This window comes from Electrophorus electricus, chromosome 4, assembly GCF_041902795.1.
Source record: "Electrophorus electricus isolate QZ-2024a chromosome 4, ASM4190279v1, whole genome shotgun sequence".
Lineage (NCBI taxonomy): Eukaryota > Metazoa > Chordata > Actinopteri > Gymnotiformes > Gymnotidae > Electrophorus > Electrophorus electricus.
In genome coordinates this window covers 35533731-35545884 of record NC_137500.1, presented here as the reverse complement: position 1 = coordinate 35545884, position 12154 = coordinate 35533731, and the positions used below count along the sequence as shown (strand labels likewise).

General features: G+C 46.1%; 1 protein-coding gene across 4 annotated transcripts in view; it reads left to right on the top strand.

Annotated features, from left to right (window-relative positions):
• The window catches only part of raph1a (Ras association (RalGDS/AF-6) and pleckstrin homology domains 1a), a 49682-nt gene that overhangs the window by 1360 nt on the left and 36168 nt on the right, over positions 1–12154 (top strand). Inside the window, exon 2 of one of the 4 annotated variants that reach the window (XM_035535530.2) lies at positions 542–595. The exons of the other annotated variants lie outside the window; for them this stretch is intronic. The gene's annotated coding sequence lies outside the window, so the exon portion shown is untranslated. The remainder of the gene's footprint in view (positions 1–541; positions 596–12154) is intronic. 4 annotated transcript variants of the gene reach the window in all.

The following is a 12154-nucleotide window of genomic DNA, read 5'->3' as shown; positions in this document are numbered from 1 at the left end:
TACCGAGCCAAGAATGTGTCATTTGGGTCGAATTTATGGGACGTAGACATGCGTGCAAGCATACGCCTCCATGCACATTGCATAGCTACTAAATAAGCGCGTTAAAAGTTGAGATTTTAGTTAAATAATCCAGGTGGGCACGCACTGTCCGTCTAACTCGACCGTGTGAAACTGGTGCAGTTGTAGCCATCCCTTCACGTTACGGCCCTCGTTTAGATTATGAAACCCAGCCTAGGTGTAACCATTAGACGAGGCTCCTGACCAGCCCTCAGGCTGTCTAAGGTCACCTGCTGTCTAAGGGCTTCCCCCTCTATCTCCAGTGTGGGAGGACTTTGAGAGTTGAAAGATGATATACCTACATGCCTTTTTTTTTGTTTTGTTTTTGTTTTTGCTTTTTTTTAAGTTAAGGATTGATGTTTACATATTTTTTTGTTAAAATGTTATTTTTGACAGTATAATTTTACTTATTGCTTGATCCAGTTACACAGGCGCTTAGTTTGAAATTGATGGGCGCTTCAGTCTTATTTTGCTCTTTGTGCAGGCGTGCAATTCCATCCTCATTCAAAAACAGAGAGGCGCTTCAAACCTTTGACAGGTTAGATGCTCTTTTGTTGAAATAAGGAACCTGTTGTGGAACATGTTTGAACATTCATGCTCTATTTTGCACCCTGATGCTCTTACCTCGAGGGATGCAGTCTTGGCCTGAGGTCTGGCATAACACCATGACTCCAGGGCAAATGGTTGAAAGAGGAGAAATGTCAATTCCTTGCCAACCCAATGGCTTGCATATCTCAGTGTCATCTAACAGTACTCTTACAAACAACAAATAAATGTTGTTACTAAGGAAGAAGCCAAATCCAGAACATTTGTTATTTGCAAACACTGTTCTCTGCTCTCTGAAACTTTCTTAGCTGCCTTTGTCTTTTGCATTGAGTATATACTTGGTGTTCTTACTCCAGCTGGCTTTGTTTAGTTTGTTTTATCTTCTTCTGCTTATTATAGTGTAAGTCCTGCACATGAGGGGCCCAAGTACAATGGAGCTGTCATACCTAAGATGTCAAACCCTAACAGAGCTCGCCATAAACTTAAAGCTGTGCAGGACGGACCCGTCAAGTGTGACCCTTTGGAAAAATTCACTGTCCACGTGCATGCACTAGACGTGCAGTAGCCCGCGCCAGAATCACCGCTCAAGAGCTGGCCACGTTTGTTCAAATGGCGACATGTGGTTGTGAAACTTGGTTGGGTGCTCTGCAGGGCCTAAGCAGCACAATGCCTCCCCCCATGGCCTACACTAGTGCTCTCAGAATCCTGATCTACAACCTGGTGGTGGTGCTGACATACGTATGTGTTTGTGCTGGGTGTGAGCAGCAGCATCCAGCGCAGACAAACTATGTTAGGGCGTCATATGGCTTAGAATATATTGAAATGGTGCATGTGGCATGAATAAAGATGGGTCTGTATTATTTTGACCAAAGTGGTTTACATTTGAGTGCATCAAAACACCTGCAGTACAGTAATTTACATGAGGTCTGCATGCTAACAGCACACCATTAAAAATAACGAATCAGGGCTCCCCGAGGGGTGCAGCTGTCTAGGGGTTCGCCTTGTGGTTTGAATATCACAGGTTCAGATCCCCACAGCCAGCCGTGGCAAGGATGGATGACCTAGTTCCTCTCCCTGTTTACCATAGGTATGTCATGTGATAGAGCAGATGTTGATAGCAGGGAATTGGCAAATTGGTTTTAAAAAAAACTGAACTGTGCGCGCTTAAAAGATGAACGCTGCCTTTTAGTTACACATCGTTTGTGGATATGGTACGCAATGTGCCCGCACTGAAGTCATCTGCTGTTCCTGGGGACCCCATACACCAGGCACACCAAAGCTCATAACTGTCACCTAGAAACTCCAATTATGACTGACCGTGTTCTCACAGCCCTTGCAGATGCTGGAGGCTGTTTGTGTAGACCAGTGACTTCAGTAATGGCTTTAATCCAATATGTGTTGACACTGGAACCACAATGGTATTGTTGCTTATAAACTCTCCACAAAGATGACTGTCAGTGATGCATATTCCTACAGGTCCAGAGGGAACAGGGTTATTTATGGGCAATTACTGTTTTCCAGAAGAAGGATAGTTTTGTTACACCATTGTCACCGTGTTGAAATAAAGTGCTGGGTGCACTCTACTTTCTGTTTTCATGTACCAGGTGCTCTGTTAGTCACTGAGGCTAATTTCACAGTGAAGGTGCCTGTGTCATGTCCTCTCTGACGTGCTTGTTTTCTCTGTGACTAGTCGGTGTTGGGTAGGAGATGAAAACTGCCAATGCCCGCTAACCCAGTGGTTCTGAGAAACACTGGTTATTGCCAGACAGTGGATTTGTATGAGTCAACCAACTGTGTGTGTGTGTGTGTGTGTGTGTGTGTGTGTGTGTGTGTGTGTGTGTACAGCCACATGGACATGAGTCTGATCTGTGTTTTCAAGTTACTTGCAGTATAAGTTGAATTTGAAAAGTCTAAATTCTCCACCATAATTGTATAAATTGTATTTGAAGGTCCTTCGGTCACTGTACTGGGTTTCTCCTTTGCCAGTGCAATGGTCAGAGTGAAAAAGGCTTTAATCCCTCAAACAGCTCAGAGGTCAGAGGTCAGACTCCCATCAGACAGAGACATGAAACTGGTCCACTCCAGCATGAGAAACAGCTGTCTGGGCCCATCTACATTCTGTCTTCTGTTGAATGGTCACAAAACCAGGGTCACTTGCACCTTTTACCTGTTGATGAGTGTAGTCAATATAACAATGTAGTTTCAATTTGAGTGCAATACATATTAGCCTCCTGACTGAGGTCGTGGTTCAGTGTCATGGATCAGCCATGTAACTCAGCGACCAGCTCACAAACTCCAATATAAATGCAGTGGGTCTACAGGTGATGTACATGGTCCTTTTACTCACCTTTGTTTCACACAGGCATACAAATTCGTGTGAATCATTGTATCCTAACCTCTGGATTGGAACTCATCCATAGAATTCCTCCACATTCTGTGCCAAGACTGTGTGGTATGTATTTACTCACGTCACTTTCTGTTAGAGCACAAGCGTTAAAAAAAACAAACAAACAAAAAAAAAATGTGAAAACTGCAGGCCAAGAACGAGCCAGAGAGATGAGGTCTTTATCTCACGTCCAGTCTGTCCCTGTAAGCTTACGTCCACACAGCAGGACACCCGCAGGAAGTGCACCCGCTGTGCCTGCCTGTGGCTCCTCATACTGGTTCTGAGCGCTGAGCTCCGTGTTAGCGAGCAGGAGAGCAGGACTGGTTGCAGGATAGTCCATCTAGCTTGTCTCCCTCGTTCTGTTACTGAGTGAACGACTGGACGCTGTTTCACAGTTGAGCCAGTCGCTCCCGTTGGCCGCTCCTATGGTATCCAAATTATATACAGCGAAGATATGAAGACCTGCACCAAAAAGCCACTGGTCCGTAGCCTGTGGGAATGCTGGGAGCAGAACATCACAGAGGAACAGAGAAAGAAACGTATCAGAATAATTTTTTTTTTTTTTTTAAAGTTCTGCTCTGACCAGTAAGGAGATACTTGGCAGGCCTGTGCCAGATTTTGAGGCGGAGAGTTACATTTGGGAAAGAATGGACTCATATGTCCAGACAGGTGGCAAGCAGCTAGCAGTAGACCAGGGCAGGCCTGTTTGTCGAAAGCTCGCCATGTGTGTGCGTGCACCGAGAGAGAGAGAGAGAGAGAGAGAGAGAGAGAGAGAGAGAGAGAGATATGGTAGGCTAGATAGAGGTAGAGAGGTAATGGTCAAAATGGAAAGGGGGGCAAGACAGACAGCATCCTGTCGCGTTGTGTCACAGCAGCTGCGTCGGCGAGCGTGTGATCTGTGAGCAGCGATCCGTGCTCTCCCATCTCAGTCCCGTGCGCCGCTCCCTCCGCGGCCTTGCCGGAGTAATCGGAGCGTCCCGGGTTGTTTTGTCTTGGCCTGTTTTATTTTGAGCAGAACTCGGAGGCGTCTCGGCCTGGGCTTTTTCAGCGCTCAGGATCCACACTCGCACACTCGTGTCCGTTAGACCGCTTAAGAGTTCACACCAGGACTTTTAAGGTGAAATTTGAACAAGAACGCAGTTGATGTAATGTTTCTCTTTGGAAAATCTAAGCTCATAACTTCTTCTTTTTTTTTTCTTTCTCAAACATTTTCTTTTCTTTCTTTCCGTCTTCATTTTTCTGTTTGTTTGTTTTCTTTCCCATTTTGCCAGTCTTCAGTTCTCACCTCTCACAAACAGGGTGCTGATATCACCAGCACGCACACCAAAACGCCCGGTGGACTGGTTAAACCAGAGTTCAGCAAGATGAGTGGATGCCAGGATGCGGGTACTGTTTTACTATAGGCCAAACGCCGACGGGCAAGATAAGTTATGTTAGTGTGTGTTTGATGATCCAATAACCCACAGGAGTGGGTTTTTTTCATGTAGGAGAGGCTGAGCGACTACGTGGAGAGCACACCTCCATCTGATAATCCTAGGCTTCAGGGCTCTAGCCCTGTTTTGACATGCCCCGAGGAGCTGTCTTAACACTCCCCTGACCCTGTTAGTCTCTCAAACACACCATCACCCCCAGCCCTGCGCCTCCATGCAGTGCATTAGCCTAAACGTGATTTACATGTCCTCCATCCCCTTAGCTTTTGACACTTTCATTGTTTTGCATTATTTATACATCCAATGAAATGTTTGCGTTTTCTGCCAGCCAGCACTTCATCAGGTTATACAGGCTGCTTGACTGAGTCACTCGAGTTCGCTGTAAGGGAAGTTCCTTCATCTTACTCAGTAGAAAATGACATTCCTATTTTGATTGAAATGGAAGTTAGTCAGATGCTTCCTTGCCTTTCCAAACATTTTGCTTCATACTACATTGCTGGAATAGATGTGTTTTAATCAGAGTTTTTCCATGTGAGTGAGTGACTGTCTCTGGTGTGCCTGTAGGTGACATCTCTTGACCTTTTCATTTTTATACCTTAAAAACACTTTTCCTTTCTATCCAAGGCTGGTATGCCATACACAGATTAAGACTTGGTTTAAATTACTTTGCCAGTGGACATTGCCCACTGAAAATGCATCTTTTCCATAGCCCTCGGCTAGGGTTAGGCATTGTGGCTGAAAGACTATCACAATATTTTCTAAGATTATGACAGTGACGCAATATATACTTTAGAGTGCTAAACTGTTAAGTGTTTTTCTGTGCACTAGAGTTAACACCCAAGTGAAGTGTTACCCTATTTTTCTATCATTGTAATCACTGTATCCACACTAACCTTTCTATTGACCACTTTGCTTCTGTGATCTTGAATGTGTTCATTGTCACTTTTTAGCTGATTCACTTTTCTGGTAGTCTTAATGTATGTTTGCATTACTGGCCCATATGTTGACTCAGGTGAATATTCTGACCTCAGACCCTGTTCTGATTGCATTAACTCTTTTTTTTTTTTTTTTTTTTTTTTTTTTTTTTTTTTTTTTTTTTTTTTTTTTTTTTTTTTTCCCCCAAATCAGGTGACTGGATGAGTATTCACCAAAGTATTGTTTGCCTATGATTTAAGGCTCCTGACTGTTGAGGTGTGTGTTCATGCGCACGTGTGTGTTCACACATTTAAACCCATGTCTTTAGCCAAGGCAGTGTGTAATGACTGTTATTCAATTTACTAAACCTGTTACCCAATCCCAGTCCTACAGTATTCCATGCATGACACGCTCCAAAGACTTCTTGCCCTCCCGATTCTACTCGTTAGCTAATCACCAAGTCCTTCAGAACTTTAAAATAGACGTGCGACATTATATCGGAAGACAGTAATAATCCAGTTAATCCAGGAGTGGGTTTGGGAAACACTGGACTAAGGGCAGTAGATACGGACCACCACTATGTTTGTGTGCGAGCTGTTTGTCAGCTACCAGGGTGCAGATGAGCCACCTTTCTCTCTGCAAGCGTAGCACGATGCTGCTTCCTTCCTTCTGTGGTCCTTCTCCTTCCTGTTTCCTGATCAGAGCCATTCTTGTTTTGCGCTCTTAGTCCCCGTTTCCCTGTATCTAGTGGCTTGGTTCCTTTTTTAGCGTTATTTTTGGAGAGGTTTTACAGTTAAGAAGTTAAAAGTTTGGGTCCAGTGTGGCTACCTGGCCTCTCTGGTTTGTTTCTTTGTGAGGGTGGAACCCTGAAAGATCAGACGTTATAGGTGGTGTCCTGAAGTGACCCATTATGTTGTGCACAGTCATCTGCCAGCTTTTTCTTTTAAAAAAAAAAAGCACAATCCCTCCTGTGTTCATGTAAGCGTTTCTTTAAATGCATGCTTTCCACCGCGGTTCCACCCTTTGCCATGGGTTTATATGCCCTTCCCTTGGCGTGGCACTTATTTTAAGACTGTAGACCTTTTCAATTTAATCACATAACAAACCCAAGCAAACATACAACAGATTTTTGTTGTTGTTTTATGTCGGACGCCCAAAGCTTTAAAATATCTGTAGTCTGATATTTGTGAGCAGGCCTTCACGTGAACTGACTCTTGCAGCCTACCAGTTTGGGCTGCCCAGCCTACTAACAGCAAAGCTGACATGTGTGATCTCCACAAGTGTCTGGCCTGACTGTAATGTTCATAATTACTCAGTGAACAGGTGGATTCTGGTGACAGTAGTGACTTCCGAGCCCAGCGTGTTTCTTTAAATACTGGGCTGATAAACTGGCACCGACACCGGTGTGATGGCTCATATTTCAGCGCCATCTCCTTGGAAACCATGCATGTTAGCCAAAATTCAAGCAGCCTTCCCGGTCCTGCCTTCGAAAGTCCTCGTCCATGTAGGAGTTCTGGGTGATTCCTGCGGTGCTGCTGCTCGTTTGCAGCCAGCGGAACAGCTGTAATTCCGCTCCGTAAGGGTGGAGGTGTAAGGGTGGAGTAATTAAGTTGCTCTGTAAGGGTAGAGTAAATCTGCTATGTAAGGGTGGAGTAAATCTGCTACGTAAGGGTGTAAGGATGTGGTAAATCTGCTCTCCACCAGCACGTGGCTCTTCTCCCGCAGCAGAGACCGGGGTGCGGTTGGCGGAGTGGCAGAGGTGCAGCCAGCCCGGGAGAAGCTGGTGTGCTGCGTGTGAAGAACGTTTCACCTGCTCAGAGAGGCAGCATGAACGGACAAGGCTGCGTGTGCTGCGTGTGCTGCGTGTGCTGCGTGTGCTACGTGTGCTACGTGTGCTGCGTGTGCTGCGTGTGCGGCGTGTGCGGCGTGCAGGTGTATGTGTAAGTACATGCACACCCGCACTGGAAGAACAGAACGGCAGCTGTTACGGTGGCACCAGAAGCTAGTCAAGAAGAGGAGGCTGTGGTGTGAGTCTCCAGCGTGGGGATGTGTGGGCCGTAATGGTAGACCTCATCCAGGCAGCCTCTCCTTCTTCTGTTGCACCAGTTCCTGTCCCGACATGTTAATGACACTGACCCTCCTTAGCCTGTTTACATTCAGATGTAGACGAATATATGAAGACTTAGATTTGGGGTATAATTGTCTTATAGTTTGGGGTTTGTTTGTTGTTTTTTTTTTCTCTTGGTTTGGTGGTTTTGTTTTGGTTTTTTTTAGACCTAATGATGCTATTTCAATGCTTTCGATTCTCGATTGCTTGCAGATTTCCTGTTGTTCCTGGAGCAGGCTTGTAAGGGTAGCTGAAAGAGTGCAGTGATGTGAAGCTGGAGTTGAAGGGCCAAGCTACAGTGCTTTTACTGGAGCACATAGTCTGCAGAGAGATCAATATGAAGGAGAGAGAGAGAGAGAGAGAGAGAGAGAGAGAGAGAGAGTGTGAGAGAGAGAGAGAGAGAGAAAAAAGGCTGCCCGCCCACGGCTGCCCATCACTTCCGCCTAGCAAGAAACCGCCCTGAAGTGCCCAGAAACTGCTGTCCTTTGGCCCAGTGTTTGTGCAGGCTTGGCTCAGACTCGACCTGCTGCACGTCTTGGCACGTGCTGTGTCCAGTCTGCAGCTGGGTTACATCAGTGGTCCTGCCATGTTGTGGAGATACAGGACTGTGCAAAAGGCTTGGCCCACCATTACATTTGTTGTTTTATTTCTCAGTCTCTTTATAGAATTTGTATTTGTATTAGAATAAAACCAGAAAATACATGAAATTTGTATGCAGAAATACTGCCTTTTGCCTATAGAAACCATTTTGTTCTGAGAATTGTGTTTTTAATTCTGTTTACATATTTACTGTATTTTCTGTTTATATTGTAATTGAAAGACTGATATATAATTATATGTGGTCATTATACCATTGCTAAAACAACAAATCTAATGATGGCCTAAGACATTTGCACAGTACTCTAATTCTCTCAAAAATGTTTGTTCTCTAGGTTTTGTTTTTTTTTTAGGGCCTCTTACCCCGTGATGTTGTAATCCTAAACAAAGTGTGCAAATTAAAGCTTGCTGGATGGGAACACCCAAGAGATCTTTGAACTCCACACTGGCAAGGAACTCGGACTGTGGTGTCTCTCCTCTTTGGGATTGCCTGTGCTTGGCCTAGCTAGCCAAAGGTCCACTGCAGGAGATCGCCTTGCAATAGGTGGTGTAATAACTTGTTGCATCACCGCGTTGCTTGAGCGACGTGGCACTACCATAACATGGGGAGAACAGTCAGGCCTCAGGTTGATGCCTGAGCAGCTTGATGCATAACTGTCCCACTGAGGAGTAACGTGCCCAGAGAAAGCTGGTACTGGATACTACAGGAGGACTGACTTGCTCCAGGCAGCAGGGCCATTCCTGAGTCTCCATGGCCCATGTCTGGACCTCATCTGTGTGTCGTTCAGTTTGTATCTGAGCCCGGGCTTTGGAGCGCCACTGGCACCATCTCTCTCGCGCGTCTACATACCTGTAACGCGCATTGCCTAAATGGTCCACTTCAGAATTGTGTTGATATAGCAGCTGGTTTCAGACCATGGTAACTGTTCAGATTTTATGAGGAATGCCTCCTCTTTGCAACAGATACAGCAGACCTCAATGGCATCAAAAGTGGTGTGAGAAGCAAGCGGCTGCTGAGTGAGCGAAGAAGACCCCTTCCTGACCATAGAGGCTGTCTGAGAAGTTGCCTGCTGGTGCCAACCTCCACCTGGCAGGTTTTGCTCTTCCTCTTCCATTTCTTCCATTATGCCTAATGGTGCCGGCCGTGAAGGAGGGGAAAGAAGCGCAGTTAAAAAAAAAATTCATCTACGAGTGTAACTGCCAGACTGTTCTTCACTTTGTTTACAATGAGTGTAATGGAGGCAACTCTGGAGCCTAGCAGCAGCTCAGGGCTCGGCTGGATTAGCCTCGGGATCTAGTCCTTTTGGCTTGGTAAAGGCTCCCAGAGCCTGGTCACTCTATCTGTCTGCTGCTAACAGAACTCTTGCAGTCATCTCCCTGGCTGTCTGGTTGCTTAAATATTTAGATTTAAGGCTGAGATGTAGTATGTACACAGGCTGGCAACCTGGTTTCACCTTTAGTGGTGCAGTCTGAGAGGGTGAGAGCACCCCAGACGCCCACTACCTGCACAGACTGGCCTCGGGTAACATACAGTAGTCTTGTCTGGGAGGCAGGAGGCTTTGAAATGAGAGCTGCAGGGTCACACACACACACACACACACACACACACACACACACACACACTTTTCTTTTGCAAATGTAACAGGCAGCAGGTGTGTGCATGCATGTGCATGCATGTGCATACGTGTGTGTGCGTGATTGTGTGCACATGCAGCCCTTTGAATTCAGCTCCACACTGCCAGAGCTGTGTATGAAAGCGTGTCTCTTTCTGAGCGATGAGCAGTGGTGCGCTGGTCGAGCAGCATGCTGAGGCCCAGCCCCAGGTCGGTACTCGTGCGCGTGAAGTACCGCCTGGCCGGCTGCTAGAGTGATGCTGTATGACAGACACTGGATCCCACCCCTGCCACTGACCTACCTGCTCCACTAATGCAGACTGCAGTGTATACTTATGTATACTTATCCCCCCTCCACTAATGTATACTGCGGTGTATACTTATATACACTTACCCCTGCCCCCTCTACTAATGCATACCTCAGTATATACAATCACCCTCCCCGTTTCTTCTTTTCCTCCTGCCCAGTGGTTCACTTATGTCAGAAACGGATGCGCGCGTCGGCCTTCCCAGAAGGACAGAGGTGGTTTCTAGAAGTAACCGCTCCATTGACCTCACGTTGCCGAGGGCGCGGGGGGGAGGGGGGGGTGAGCTTGGCCTTTGCTGGATACCTCCCCTCTGGTCTCCTCGATTGCGAACGACGGCGCCTGTTGTGGCTGGAGGTGTCGTGCAGTGGCCTTGCTGGGTTAGTCACTTAGGCGTCCTTGGTGAATGCCAGCACTGAAAAGGGTGCAGTCAGACTGTGGTGTTGTGAGGCAGGGAAGATTACGCTGCTGTTAATGGAATGATGCGCATGACCCGCACTGGAACAGCACATCACAACTGCACAGCGATGATACAGTAGGCACTGGTGTTACTGGTGTAGTTGCCTGGAGAAGTGCTCCCCAGATCACTCACATGGGTGCTGGTACCTCCTGATGAACTATTTGGATTATTGAGTTGTTCACTTTGCAACATGCAGATCGCATATGGTATTGTAGTTGAATCACAGACTATTTGAATGAAATCTTTCTGTGGTATTCACCTTTGCAGTTTAAAAAATGGCGGTTTTTAATGAGATAATTCTGCAGCCAAGATAACATTTGAAAACAGCACATTTGAACATGTCTTTCATTTTTTATCTTGTGATCTTACATTGTCTGTTTCAAACTACAAGCATCCCTAATTGTTGTTATGAAATGTATAATAGGTTATGCAATGTATAATAGAGCATCACACCTGCTTTTAAATACATTTCCATTTTCAGAATTTGGCAGACGCTCTTCTCCAGAGAGACGTGCATATGCTATCAGTATGACAGTGTGCATGCTCCGTGGAATGGGCTATGTGGCTTTGGTGTTGCTAGTACCATGCACTTCCTGCTCTACACACACACACAAAAACAAACAAACAAACAAACAATCCTAAGGGAGCTGGTAAAAGGCAGACCCTCGTATGGATGACCAGTGCAGTTTTCTAGTGCACAGCTGCTTGGTCGACGCAGAGAGGAAGTGATTTTGACAGACAAGCACGTTTTACATTTATAGAACCAAGACACCGGGTCACGCGTGCCCATCTTGCGGCTGCCAGGATAAACACTGCTGTAAATGGTGTCCGTCCGCTCCATGGTGCTTCACTCTGACTTCGGCGCATGTGAAAGGGAGCCCTTTGCCACTTGCGCCCTTCTGCCTGCTGCTTCAGATGTTCCCCGCGGCAGTTAATGCAGCGTGACGCATGGTTACTCAGAACCGCCACCAAAAGATGCGCATTGGCCACTCTGTGTACGTGGAGTGTGTCAGGTTCCAGCCGTTTGCTGGCTCAAATGTTTGTTGTTACAGCGTCTTTCTGTGTTACACAACACTAATTACTGCATTTGTTAAGGAGGTTTGATTTTATTATTTTTCTTTCAAACATCAAATGTCTTCTGTAATTCAAATGTTAGAATTGTGATGGTTTCTCATCTGCCAGCCTGTTCAGGTGAAGTGCGTCAGGATTAATATTGTTGTTATTATTATTATTAATTATTAGTTACATTTGTATAGCACCTTTCTCACTTTCTCAGGCTCAAGGACACTTTACAGACAGATATCAGCTTTTACAAACGCGCATGATGAGAAGTGGCAGCCTATAAGCGTGCAGCATGGATTATTGTCCTAGGGCAGCTCTTCTCTAATTTAGTCCAGAACTGGCAACAGGCTGATTACTGGCTCAGACATCTGTCAGCATCTGCCTCCGGAGCCACGCGTGCGACCAGAGGCCTGCGTTTGCGTTTGATAAATGCATTTTTTCCTTCTAACGGCATCCTCCAAACAGCCGTGCGTAGTCAAAGATTGTTGGTGAAAGGGTGTTTACACTGAACATTTGATCACGTTTGGTTTTACTGCTTTACGTTCAGTCCGTGCGAGCCCTCCACCGCTACATCGTTAGCTTGCATTGCCCTATCCCCCCCCCCCCCCCCCCGTGCACCTCCTCCTGTGCACTGAAGAATTTACAGCTGTCTGCTTTTTGCTTACCTTGCAGAACC